Source organism: Arvicanthis niloticus, chromosome 10 (assembly GCF_011762505.2).
Source record: "Arvicanthis niloticus isolate mArvNil1 chromosome 10, mArvNil1.pat.X, whole genome shotgun sequence".
In the NCBI taxonomy this organism is placed as follows: domain Eukaryota; kingdom Metazoa; phylum Chordata; class Mammalia; order Rodentia; family Muridae; genus Arvicanthis; species Arvicanthis niloticus.
The window spans coordinates 15,463,505-15,477,369 of NC_047667.1; the positions used below are offsets into that span (position 1 = coordinate 15,463,505).

At 39.4% G+C, this 13,865-nt stretch overlaps 1 protein-coding gene across 10 annotated transcripts in view; it reads right to left on the reverse strand.

Moving 5' to 3' along the window:
• Nckap5 (NCK associated protein 5) overlaps positions 1-13,865 on the reverse strand; it is an 887,342-nt gene that overhangs the window by 160,706 nt on the left and 712,771 nt on the right. The window lies entirely within an intron of this gene.

Genomic DNA, 13,865 nt, shown 5'->3' on the forward strand with positions numbered 1-13,865 from the left:
TTTATTATATATGTGATATATTTGATATATATGACATATATTTGATATATGTTACATATGTATTATATACATTTGATATAAATGTGGATGATAGAATAGAAATTTTTTCCTTGGTGTTGCTTACCTTTTAACTTTATACTGTCTTCTACAGAGATTACTTGCTTATTGATTTACTTTTACTCTTAAATACCATAGTCGTTTCGCTTATAATTTTTGGATTTTTCTCACTTTGTGTATCAAAATGTTATTACAATTCTTCAAAAATGTTTTACCTTTAAACACAGTACCCCATCTGGAATTTATATTTGATTATACTATGTGTCCTGTATGTTTTTAGGAGCCCTATTGATGTTGTTCCTGAGTTCAAATTTTTCATCTTAAGCAACACTGTCATTTAACTCATGTTTCTGAGCCAGTACCACCCCAACCTAGCTGCTACTTTATAATTCCGTGGTCACGCCACTCTTCACAGACATGAGTTTCTTCCACTTAGTTGTTCCTGTCAGAGCCCATCTCATACTCAGAAGGGATTTTGATTTAATTGTCTTCTGCTTTCAGGAATTGATCTCATCTTCGCATTGTCAAGTTCCTCCACCAACAGACACTGGGTTATTTCTAACGGATAGCTCTACTGCCCAGTCAAGTTTCATGGCTGCCTCACAATTGACAGGCTCTTAATCGGTTATTTTTATAGATGCTCCCGAGTGTTTGTTCTTAGGATGTACACCCTTTTCCTTGTTACATTTTTCTAGTCAGTCACTGTTGGCTTGCAGAGGCATTACAGCTCTTTTGATTTTTATACCACATGCTAGACAACAGGGTAGTTTTTAAAGCTTCTCTAGGGTTGTCTTCGAGTTTCATGAATCACACTCTTCAGGCAGAAGAGAAACTGTGAGTCCTTCCCTGCAATGTTTCTGTCAACTCCTTTATTATTTATGTTCTACAACAACAGGGAACGGTGCCATGGTGACCACAGCCACATCTTCACACATTTATGTTTGTGTCTTACTTGAGCACCTCTACATTTCACGAGCCAACGTGATGTTAGCACAGGAGACACAAGTGTTCTTACAGGGCTTCCAGTTTGCTAAGAGTTTGTTTCCCTGCTACCTAGAAATGAATATGTTACTCCTAGAAGTCACTGAGGTGCCTATATAAATTTTATTATTTTAAATGGAGAATTACCTTAAAGTTATAAGGCATCATTAACACTATACATTCCTTGGACTACTTAAATAAACTTTGTTTGATAAGCATTATTTAATATAGCATGTCGCATATCATTGGTGTGTGTATGTGTGTGTGTGTGTGTGTGTGTGTGTGTGTACATATGAACACCAGAGGACAACCTTGGGTGTCATTCCTCAAGAACAGTCCATATTAATTTTTTGAGATAGGGACTTTTTACTGGTCTGGGGCTCACCAACTGGGCTATACTGGGTAGCCAGGAAGACTCAGGGATCCACTTGTTTCTGCCTACTTCTGGGATTAGAAGCTTTTATCACTGTGCCCAACTTTTTATGTTGATTGTGAGGACTGAACAAGGTTCTCCTACTCCCAGAATAGTCCCTTTACAATCTGGCCACTAATCAGCTGGGGTTCACTTCCGATTTCCTGGGACTGTTTCTTTGTCTTCTTTAGAATATCAGGCCTTCAGTTTTATTAGTAAAAGGTTCCCTTTGTCTATAATTCACACCAATTCCTAATGCCATTTATCTCCATTTCTACTTTTTTTCCCCCTAGGTCTGATTTGTTCAAGATCCTTTGGTTGGGGAGGTCTGTGTTGATTTTCCCCCCTACTTCCCTGCCTTTAATGGATTGATTAATTTTTTTGTTCCAATTTTCATTCAAATTACCCTCATCAGAATATCATTCTATTTTTCTTTGAATCTTTAACTGCCAGTTAATTTAATGTCAATTAATTTTATTTTATCTAAGTAACTTTCATAAAGCTCTAAAATTTAACTTTAAATACTCTGCAATTGGAATAAAAAACAAAATGGGGTTTCTCAGGCCACTTTCCCAGTATCACAGTTTCGTTCCAACTGTGGGCTTTCCCATAGTGCTTGGCTTTAGTTTGGGGAAAAGTAATCTTTAGTAAGACTCGGAGCTACTGTATATTAGATGTTTTTCTAACAATAAATAGGTGGCTCCTAACTTCTGGTATCTGATTTACGACTTTCCACTTGCAGGGAAGTCCAAAAGCTACATGCGCACACAATTTTATGTATTTGTCTAACTTTTGGGACAAAGGAAAGAAAACATACCATGTTTGTTTTGTGAGACTTGCTTAATTCACTCAATATAATTCTCTGTCGTTTGCTTTGTTAATGATGTTTTTGTTATTTTAATAATTATTATGTATAGGTGTGTCTCTCTGTGTGTGTTCCACTTGTGTGCAAGCACTGATGGAGACCAGATGATGGGTCAGATTCCCCAGATCTGCACTTTCTGGCTGGTGTGCTGGGAACTGAACCAGGGTCCTCAGTAAGAAGAACAAGTGCTAACTGCTGAGCCATTCTCCAGACCTTGTTGTTTGCATTTAAAAGCTTTCTCACTGGACCTGACTTCTGACCTCTCTGTAATCTTATTTACCCTCCTGACCATGTATCCCAGTGTGTGCTGACATAACTTAATTTCATCCTATCCTAGTTCAGGCCTCTTATTTTCCACTGTTGGTTCATTTGAATTTGATGTGTATCCAGTTAGTTGCTTTTGTTTTTACTTCATTGATTTAAAACCCCCACTCTTCTTCTGTTTATTGTGCTTGCTGTTGCTGTGATAAAACATCACGACAGAGAGAAACTTGGGGAGGACAGGATTTATTTCATCATACTCCCAGGTAACAGCCCAACGCTAAAGCAAATCAGGACAGTGGCCTGGAGGTGGGAAATGAAGCAGGAGCCTGGAAGAACACCAGTTACTGTCTCGCCCCCCGACCCCCACTGCAGCTTGCTCAGCCTGCTTTCCTGTATACATGCCCAGGGGTGGCAGCATGCCCTCTCACATCAATCACTAATCAAGACAATACCCTACAGATCTGCCTATGGGCTGGTATTATACAGGCAATTTTCAACTCTTTCCAAATAGGTCTAGGTTTGTATCAATCCAGTCACCTAGCATAGGCCCTACATTATGTAAATCTGTGGCTTCTCACAAGCTTAAGATCAGAATCAAGGAAGCTTCTTTTTGAGTCAGATGGACCTCATTACAGAAATCCTAATGGGTCCATATTCACATACAAACTGGCATCATCCACTCCCGACTGACATTTCCCAACTGATGCTCTTGAGGTTCCAGTTATATGGCAGAGGGGGAGGAGAAGAAAGGCTATAAGAGCTAGACACTGCTGTGAGGTAGTGTCTTCTATATATGACCCAGGAAATCCTAAAGATATGCTTACTTAAACAAGACCTGCACAACGACAACCTCCATTAACCATTGTGCATAGGGAAAATCTCATAAGGTTCTACCCCTATGAAGAGCTACAAGCAATTATTAGGTTATTGAGAGAAGGACAATCAATCTTCACCAGGGACAGGCCTAATGGTAGGCTATACAGTTCCAAGTGGTCAGCCCTAAACGCATATACATACAACCAACACTAAACAAACTCAGCAGCTTGTGTGTGTGTGTGTGTGTGTGTGTGTGTAACAATAGTAAAGGAGAATAGATTATTAACTTGAGAAAAAATGGGCGCACAGCAGTTCGATGGAAGGTTGAAAATGATGTGAATGATGTACAGTACTTATATGAAATTTTCAAAAAAAAAATTTAGATAAAAATTTAAATACAGCTTCTATATGGAACAAGCTATACAAGCCCAGGCACAAAGCACTCTGACTCTTACTACAGAGGTGCTTGCATATGCATAGTCATTGATTCTTTATTCATAATAGCAAAAATATTGAACTTGTCTAGATGTCCATCAACAGATGAGTGGATGAAGAAAATGTGGTACATATGCACAATAGAACTTTATCCATCTGCATGGAAAAAGGAAATTATGTCATTTGCATGAAAATGCATCTATTTAATGGAAAGTATAACATGAAGCAAGGTGACCCAGACTCAATTTAACTCCAGATGTTTCATATATACATGTATAATATTTTGGTTATATATATATATGTGTGTGTGTGTGTGTCTCCAAGTGGGAATGTGTTTGTGCAGGTGCCCATAGAATCCAGAAGAGGTGTCAGGTTCCCTGGAGCTGGAATCATAGGTTGTTGATGAGGTACCAGATATATGTGTGCTTAAAACCCAACTTGGGTCTTTCCGTAAGAGCAGCTCGTGTTCTTACCTGCTGAGGCACATCTGTAGGCAATGTACTTTTGACTATACCTAAATAACTTATAAATAGATTCTCACTGCAAAAACCCAAACTCTACAAGAAAAATAAGGTATCTTCTTGCCACCCTCACAGCTACTCTTATAAATACGCTATTTTTCCTGAATATTTTAAATTCATATATCTATCTATATATTCATATATGTATCTATATATATTATCTATGTATACTATGTATACTATGTATACACTCATTACATTGTTCATTACTTTGTGTCTGTATGTAAGCATACTGCAGTCTGAAGTGTTTCATGTTCTCTGTAATGCTCTGCAGCTTCATGTTTTCACTCCATGTTTCACCCGGAGGTCTTGTTTGATAAGTAAATACAGAGCAATATGATTGTATTAGATTACAGCGTAACAGTGCATAGTCTGAGGGTATCAGTTTTCTATCAGACACTTAGATGGCCACAGAATTTTCCACTGCAGATACAACTCAATAAATAGCATGTCATTCATTGCATGGGAATGACAGTTTCTGTGGAGAAAACATGGAGGGTTTTGAAGTCAGAGGGAAGTAATCACACAAGAATTGCTGTTCTCTGCCTCATGTACAATGCATGGGTCTATATTTCCTTCTTTTAAAAGATTTATTTCCAATGTGTATATGTGTGCATGTGTGTGCACATGCGCATGCCCACCTGGATGGGTGTGTTTTGTGTGTGTTTTTGTGTCTGCTTGTGTACAATCATCCAAAAAGATCTGTAGAGGGCACTGGGCTCCTAGGAGCTGGAAGTTGTGAGCCACCTGACATGGGTGCAGGGAACTGAACTTAAACCCACTGCTAAAGCCATGTCTGCAGCCTGCAGTTTCTACTTTTAACAGCTGAGCATGAGACTGCTTGTTTCTCTAGAAATCTACTGACAGCACTTAATATTATCACTATTTTATTTATGCTTGTATATTGGGTGGGTAAGAGGCCTGTAATTTTATTTATTGGTTACAAGAGAAGGCAGCAGTATCCTTTCAGAGATTTCTCAGTTACTTGTGTTTTCTCCTTTTAACTCTCTGGATCTCTCATCTCCTTTTTCTGTTTTACAGTTCACCATTTCATAGCTATAATTCACAGGAATTACTTGTACACTTCAGACTTTCATCTTTGGCTATAACACATTACAACATTTCCTTCTGGTCTGCCTTCTGTCTTTGCCTATTGGCTGGAGGGTATTTGGTCAACTAAAACTTTAAAATATCAATTTAATAAAAATTTATAGATTTAATAAAAGTTAACAATACTTTTCTTAGTGATTTCTTGGTTTTCTGTCCTATTTGAAAAAAAAGTGTCTAATCCACAAAAACTGAATAAAAACTCCTCTCTATTTATTGGGAGTTTCTTTGGTACTTATATGTTTAGTAAACTTAGGAAATTAACACATGTAAATTTAGAAGCAGCAAGATGGCTCAGTGGATGAAGGTACACCTGTTAGACCTATCAACTTGATGTAATCCCTTGGACCCAGTTAGTGGAAAGAGAGAAAAGCTTCCTGACAGTTATTTTCAGATCTGTACACACTCACTGAGGCATGTGTGTACATGTCCTTTGCCTTCCACGTGTACACACACACACACACACACACACACACACAGAAGTAATAAAAGTAAACTTAAAAACCCATGTAAGTGGTATACTAAGTCATGGTAAGCTAGGGTTCCAATTCTTTTCATTTGTAAATTTTACTTAATATACTTTAGAGTTCATCACTACCCACTCTCCTTTTCTTCTGAATTAATTTCCCATGTAAGTATTCCCAGGGTTAGATTCATCTTCTGTCAGTCTAGTCTGTGTTCCTCTAGATTCAAGTCCATCTCTGCTCCAGCTACACAGTCTAGTAGTAGAGACTACCGACTTACTTCCACATCGTCCTGTGTTTTTTTTTTTTTTTTTTTAAGATTTATTTATTTTATTTATGAGTACACAGTTGCTGTCTTCAGATACACCAGAAGAGGGCATCAGATCCCATTACAGATGGTTGTGAGCCACCATGTGGTTGCTGGGGATTTAACTCAGGACCTCTGGAAGAACAGTCAGTGCTCTTAACCGCTGAGCTATCTCTCCAGTCCTGTGTTCTTAATCTTTAAAGATTTTCTTTATATGTGAGACTGTATCTAATATCCCAAATATATTTCATAATTGGCTTCTTGAGTAGTCTCACAAAATGTTTCTTTTGTTGAGAAGGCATTTGCTTTTAGACTTGTAGTCTCACAAAATGTTTCTTTTGATAAGGCATTTGATTTTAGACTTGTCACTCCGTCTTAATGTTTTCCTAACACTCACTGTCCTTGTCCCATGGTTATACAATATGTTTCCGTTTATCCATTTCTTCCTTCCCTTTCTCATTAAACAGCTTCTGTTTCATTCATTTAGATCTTACCCGTTTCTTATCAGGTCCTATTACTTGGTACTTTACAGTTCTTATTTACTTTACAAATGGAATTTCTTGTCAATTCCAGTTTCCAATTGGTTTTTATTGATATATAGAAATGAATTAGCTCAGTGTGGCTTTCTAATATTAGTCTACCTGGTGACTTCATTAGTTTTCAAAGTTTCTGAAATTCTTCACACAATTTCTTCCTGGCTCATGAAATTCCTATTTTTCAGTAATAACCATTTATTCCTGATATGTTAGATTTACAGATTAAATTTTAGAGTTTTGATTTAGACCTAGGCATAGGTTTCTCTTATGTATTTTATGCTAATTCTTTATATTCAATCAATTTTCAACTACCCACATTCTTTATTCCCTTTCTTAGCACAAACCAAACTCTCAGAAAAATATTCTCTAGTTTCTCTGCAAAACAGAATTGTTGTTCAGCCTCTGTAAGTATTTAAGTGACTTAAGTCACACAATCCAGTACCTGGAAAGTGGGGAAATTAGATTAATTTCTAGAATGATACTTACAATTTCTAACATACAAACAATAATAAAGCAGCTTAACTTGTGGTCTTTACAGGGTTTGAGATTCTGCACATTACTTCATCTGTTTTATTATTTATATGATGAGCAGTGTAGCGTCTCCTGAATGTGTTTGAAATGGGCCTAGTCTATACTATGAAAATATTATTTGTTTTGAGACATATGCTTTTAAAAAGTAAGAGACTGTCTGTGATGGTCAGTGTCATCAACTTGTCGGGGTCTAGAATTACCTGAAAGAATGGCCTCTGATCATGTCCTTGGGGAATTTTCTTGACTAAGTTAACTGAGGTGCCTCCTAAAGGTAGCATCCTTCCTTGTCTGGGATTCTGGATGCTCTAAATGGAGAGAGGCTCTGTGCACTAGCATGCAAGCCTGCATTCACTGGTTTCTCCTTCTGAGAGCAGATTTAATGTAACCACCTACGTCGAGCTCCTGCTACCTTAACTTTGCTGTGTGGCTGATTGTATCTTGAACTGTGAGCTGAAATAAGCTTTGTTTCTCTTGCATTGCTTTGGTCAGGATACTTTATTACAGCAACAGGAAAAGAAACTAAGAGGTGGTCATATTTTTACTTCAATAGTATATGAATACATCCAAAGCTTTTGAAGGAAATTACAAAAACCTCAGAGAATGGAAGCCATGGAAATGGCGGTAAAGCAGGCTCTGAAGATGGCGCAGTTAGCAGAATTTCTGCTATACTAGTCTGAAGCTTGAGTTCTATCCCATCCCCCAAAACCATGTTTTTAAAAAGTAGCTGAAGTAGTATGTGCCAGTGATTGCAGTATGTTTGAGGAGGGGAGGCAGATGGGAGGAGGAGAGAGAGAAGGAGGAGAGAAGAAAGGGGAAGAGAAAGGAAGGGGAGAGGCAGAAGAAGGGAAAGAGATGGATCCCAGAGGCTTGGTGGCCAGCCAGCCTAGGCAAATCACTACATTTCAGGCAAAAATGAGAGACCCTGCCTCTAAAACAAGGTGAACAGCATCTTGAAGAATAACACTTGAGGTAGATCTCTAGTATCCGTACACATTTGCCCACATATGTGAAACTGCACATCCATACATTTCCCAAGAAAATTAAAGGTATTAGGAATGAATCGATGTAAGAAAACACATGACTGAGTATCAAACATAGTCAGCAAACCAGCCAGATAACACACACACACACACACACACACACACACACACACACACACACACACTTGTATGATTCTATTTCCATGAGACTCTTGAGAAGGCAAAACTAATCCACACTGATGGGAAGTGGGTGAGTAATACTCATGGCTAGGCGATGATGAGGACTGCAGAGAAACTGGATGATCTCTAGGGCAGAGGAAGGGCGAGAGAAGAAATTTCCAAAGACATGTTTTCTCTATGGTCTGGGAAATAATCTATGATAGCAAGATAAGTGATTTTAGTAAGTGCATAGCAAGCCGAATCTAAAGAATAAGTAAATATAGACAGACAGTAATGCATCATCAAAGCAAATTTAAAGAACAAATAGAGATAGATAGGCAGATAGACAGACACATAAGCAGACAGAGGGATAGCAATGTATCATCAAAACTCGTGCTCAAAACACCCAACAGAATTCAAATACAGAATCCATTCTGAGACTGTCACCAAGGTTCCTATTAGAGGTTCAGTCAGAGAAGAGTCCCCTCCAGGGAGGTGTCTAAGTAGAATAACAAAACATGACTGATAAGATGATAGCATCAAATAGAAAGACACCAGAGACATTCAGGCATGGAGAGAAAGCCTGAACAGAAATTCATGCTGACTGCCTCGACTTCCTCAGTAGCTCTCTGCTGGATGTTGTGAGCATATGACTTAAAGATATTTTATACCTCTTTGTTATATCCATCCCCCATCTGTCTTTATTTATTTATTCTCCTATTTTGGCTTGCACTCATTCAAGACCAAAAACATACCATCCTAGGTCATTCTCTTGACCATACAGAATATCAGGTCAGACATATGTGCAGTGCTTTAGTGGTTTCCCTTAATTAGAACAAAGGCAAGAAACTTTCTTTTGAAAAATTACAGCTTATTATATTAAATACTATACTATATATAAATATATATGTACTATACATAGTATATATCTAATACTTCAATATTTCCATAGTCGAGACAGAGGATAGTAGCAAAGTTTAGGTAGTAAAATATTCGAGTTTGCAGCTTCTTGAACAATCAGTTGTAATCTTTCGTATACAATTAATGCAGTGAGTGTTATCCTCTTGCAGCAATGGGCCCAACTGTAACCAGGAGACAGTTTTACATCTTAGGCACCGACATGCAGAATACCTCTTCATTCTGCTTTCCTCATTTTATGGCAAATTCTATTGCAACCTTAATGGTAACGGCCCTCTGCACACATCTCATTACAAGCTTTCTACATTAATTCAAGGATCTCCGTGACTGCCTTGCCCGGCGTCAAACAGCACACAGTGAAATATGAATAAAACTTTTCGGAAAACATCTGTATGCATTTCATCTTGGAGAACACACACTGGGGTCTACTTTGCAATTCTGATTATCTTCACAACATAAATACACACCTATTGTGCAATCCGATCCCAGTGACATGATCTTTATCCACCCTTCCTGGATGTTTAGCTATTCCCAGAGGGGGAAACAATCAGAAGATTGAAACACAGGCTGAAAACTATACTCTGTTTCAGAAGAACTTGTATTTTGGATTTACAGGGTGAGCATCCTGGGACTCCACCTATTTGTTTAATTTCCTAAAGCAGGGTTGAGGGGAAGTATATTAGATTAAAGTATTTTCAATATGACGTGTATGAATGATGTAGGTCAGTGGCAGTTCAGATCACTCAAAGCAATATTAGTCTAGGACCAATTTCATAACTAAGGACACCCACAGACAAACTTTAGGGGTTCCCCGAATATCCAGAAGTAGTAAGAAAATTTTCTCTGAATGGAGGATCAAACCTTCTACCTTGGTCACGTGCTCAAGTCAAGTCAGTCCGTGCTTCCCGTAACCACCCAAACCAGCAGTTTAACTTGGGGGTATTTCTGACACATACAACTCCAGCTATCGCCTATACTCAGTTCTGAGGAAACACTTCCTCTGAGGCACAGTGCAAAACTCCACAAGGATCTATTTAGAACTAACCATCCCTGCAGAGTAACCCCAAACACAAAACCCCATGAAGTCCTGCAAAATTCAACAGTGAAAAGAAATTGATTGACACGATGTCTTTGGGGCCCTGATGATTGCTTTTAGAATGCAGTTGCAGAAAGACAACCTTGCCGTGCACCAGGTCACCTCCTCCCTGTTCCCAGGCCACCATTCCCAGGCGACTCAGAAAGAGCACTGCCAGGAAAGGGCAGGAGGACTGCAGAGTACACTGCTGGTCTCTAGTAGTAGTGCTGGGGGTTGTTTTGAATTCCTTCTTCCCTCTGCTTCACAGTTCAGATGAAAATGCAGTAGTCTAAGGAATTTCACCAACAAGTACTATGCCACCCATCTCACTGTGCTGATGGCAGGCTCCCTGAATGCAGCCGATTCTTTGTAATGCCTCCTCGCCACACAGTCAAGCCTGAGCTGCTTCGGCAGAGTTCTTTGTATGCACTCAGCTCTCTGCATTTAAACCACTTCCCAAAGGTGTCCGTTAGGTCCAAAGCATACATTTTATGACAAATTATTTCTTCTTTATTAAAAAACATCAAATTTATTACCAGTTCTAGTTTCATTTCTGTTGCTATGACAAATTCCCTGTCCAAAAAATAACTTTTGGGGAGAAAAGTTATATAAGTTATTTGTCTTATAATCCCAGGTCACAGTTCATTACTGAAGGAAGTCAAGGCAGGAAATCAAGGCTAGAATCTCCAGACAGGCCTACTTGTTATTCTATATAGAATTACCTCTGGTTGAGTAACTCACTTCACACTCAAAAAAGTATGGCAGGAACCAAGGAAGACACTGTTTGCTGGCAGGCAGGCTGGCTGGCTGGCTTAATCTCAGCTAGCTTTCTTATAGAGTTAGGATCACCTGCTTAGGGGATGGTGCTGCCCACAGTGGGCTGGGTCTCTCTATATCAATTAAGAAACAAGACACCTCTCTCCCAATCTAGACATGACCACAGGCAAAGATGATTCTAAATAATTCCTAATTGAGATTATCTTCCCGGATAACTGCTGGTTGTGTCAAATTGATAGTTAACGCTAACCAGGACACTACCCTGTGGCACAGCACAAAAAGCAGACACTGGCAATCTAGACATCTAGACCCTGGTCACCACTCTGTTCTGAATGCCTTGTGTGACCTTGCATGAGACAAGTATTGATGTAAGTGTTCATAACAAAGGGTGGAGAAGACTGATCTTGAAAGCTGCAATATAATATTCTATGATTGTATTATTCTTGAGCATAAGCACATTTAAAGGGTAAGTATTTTGATCATGTTACAAGATTATTAGATTCACATCCTTTATTTGGGGACCCATCTATTATGTCCACAGTGGTGTTGTCTGTAACAGATTATTAGGACACCAAGCAAATATATTTAATTCAATTTGTCCAAAGTGTAAGCATATTGGCAAGCACAGACAGACCCTTAAATGGCTTTTAATTGCTTGATTTGCTGAAAGCTATTGCAATATGCACTCTTCTACAGGACTGGGAAAAGGGATAAAGGTGAACATTAGAAATGATGGTCTAGCAGGCAGGAGGCCCTTTAGGCAGAAAACAATGAATGTGAAGTAGATGGCAAAGGTGAGGGAGTAATCGCTCTGGGCGTCCGTCTCCCACTTCAGTAAAACTCTGAAGTAAGGATTCCGTGAAGTAAATTTTGTTTACTAACAAGGGGTAGAATGAGCTCAACACGCAGTTATCATAATTTAATACATAATACATAAATTAACACATAGTCACGTTTATATGGAAGTGCGTATGTTTGGGCATGTTGGTACGGATGTACATGTACGTGTTTCATTCCAGCTCATTTCTAGTTTTACTTCTGTTGCTGTGACAAATACCCAGTCCAGAAAAATAACTTTTGGGGAAGAAGAGTTTATTGATCTAATAATTCCAGGTCACAGCTCATTGGTGATGGCAGTCAAAGCAGGAACTAAAGCCTGGAATTTTCAGACAGGCCTACTTGCTATTCCACATAGATAGAATTACCTCTGATTGAGGGGTGTGTGTGTGTGTGTGTGTGTGTGTGACCTAAGAATACAATCTTAGGTCATTTCTCAGTTGCCATCTACCTTATGGTTGTTTTGCTTTGTTTGTTTGTTTTGTTTTGTTGTTGTTGTTTTTTTTTCAGACAGGGTTTGTCCCTGGCCTGGAACTCATCAAGTAGGCTAGGCCAGCTAGCCGCTGGGCCCACAGGTCATCCTACCTCCATTTCTCCAGTACTAGGAGTGTGCCACCACCCCTGATCTCTTTCATGTGAGTTCTGGGGCTTGAATTCATGTCCTTGTGAAGCAAGTGTTTTACCATGAGAGATATCCCTCTATCCCACAGACGTTACTGATGCAACTGCCAAGCATTCCTTTTGAAAATTCCAAGACTGATCCTTATTCTACATGATTTCAGAAAAACACAGTGAAGCCTCAGTCCAGTCCAGGCCAATCAGACAACCACACGGACTGCTTTTCTAATGGCACCCTTCATGCATTCTACAGCTCTGCCCATTTTGCGTAATGTTATAGGTAAGTAAATTACTGGTTCTTTTGATTTACCATCGGTAAGGGAGGACTGGACAAAGATGGGGTAACAGTATATGGCTGGAATTTAGGATGCTACAGGATCAAAGAGGACACCGTTTCTGGTTACTAGGAATCACAGGGCCTGTGACATGCAGGGAAATAATCTTCTTTCCAGTGAGCCTTTATGCAACTTTTCAGTGTTTTTTTCTGACAGATTGACAGGTATGCCTGCTTTTTTGTGGGGTGTGTGTGTGTGTGCGTGCGCGCGTGCACCAGAGGACCATCCCAAATATCATTTCTCAGGGGCCCTCCATGTATTTTTGATATAGTGTCTCTCACTGGTCTGGAGTTCAACAAACAGGCTAAGCTGACTGGCCAGTAAGACCCAGGAATTCACTTGTCTCTCCTAGGATCACAGAGACACATAAGTGCACAGACCTGGCTTTTGAAATGTGTGCTCTGGGGATAGAACTGAGGCCCTCCCTTGTTAGTGCACCATCTCCACAATCCTTTATCATTTTAATTGTTCATTTGCAGACAAGCTATTTTGAGTCATGCTCAGAGAGTGACCAGTGAAGGAATGGATCTGCGCTTTAAAGACAGCACAGTCAGCTGAGACGCCACCATAGGAAAACTACTAGCGATGGAGACTTCTCTCCTGTACATATAAGGGATCCAACACCTCAGTTACCCAAGGATTGCCACTAACTTTGGAGAATTTGACCTGGGCCTCCACATATTACTGGGGAGGGAGGAGGGGTGTTTGTGCTTTTGAGGCCAGTTTGAGTTGTAAGAGGCCATTAAAAAAGAAAAAAAAAAAAAAAAACCCAACATCCCCCTTCCCTCCGGAAATTGTTGGCCTTACATTCAAGGTTTAGGCTCCTTAGCTTTTTGGTGCCGGAATCCGGATTCACTGGTGTGGAATCCA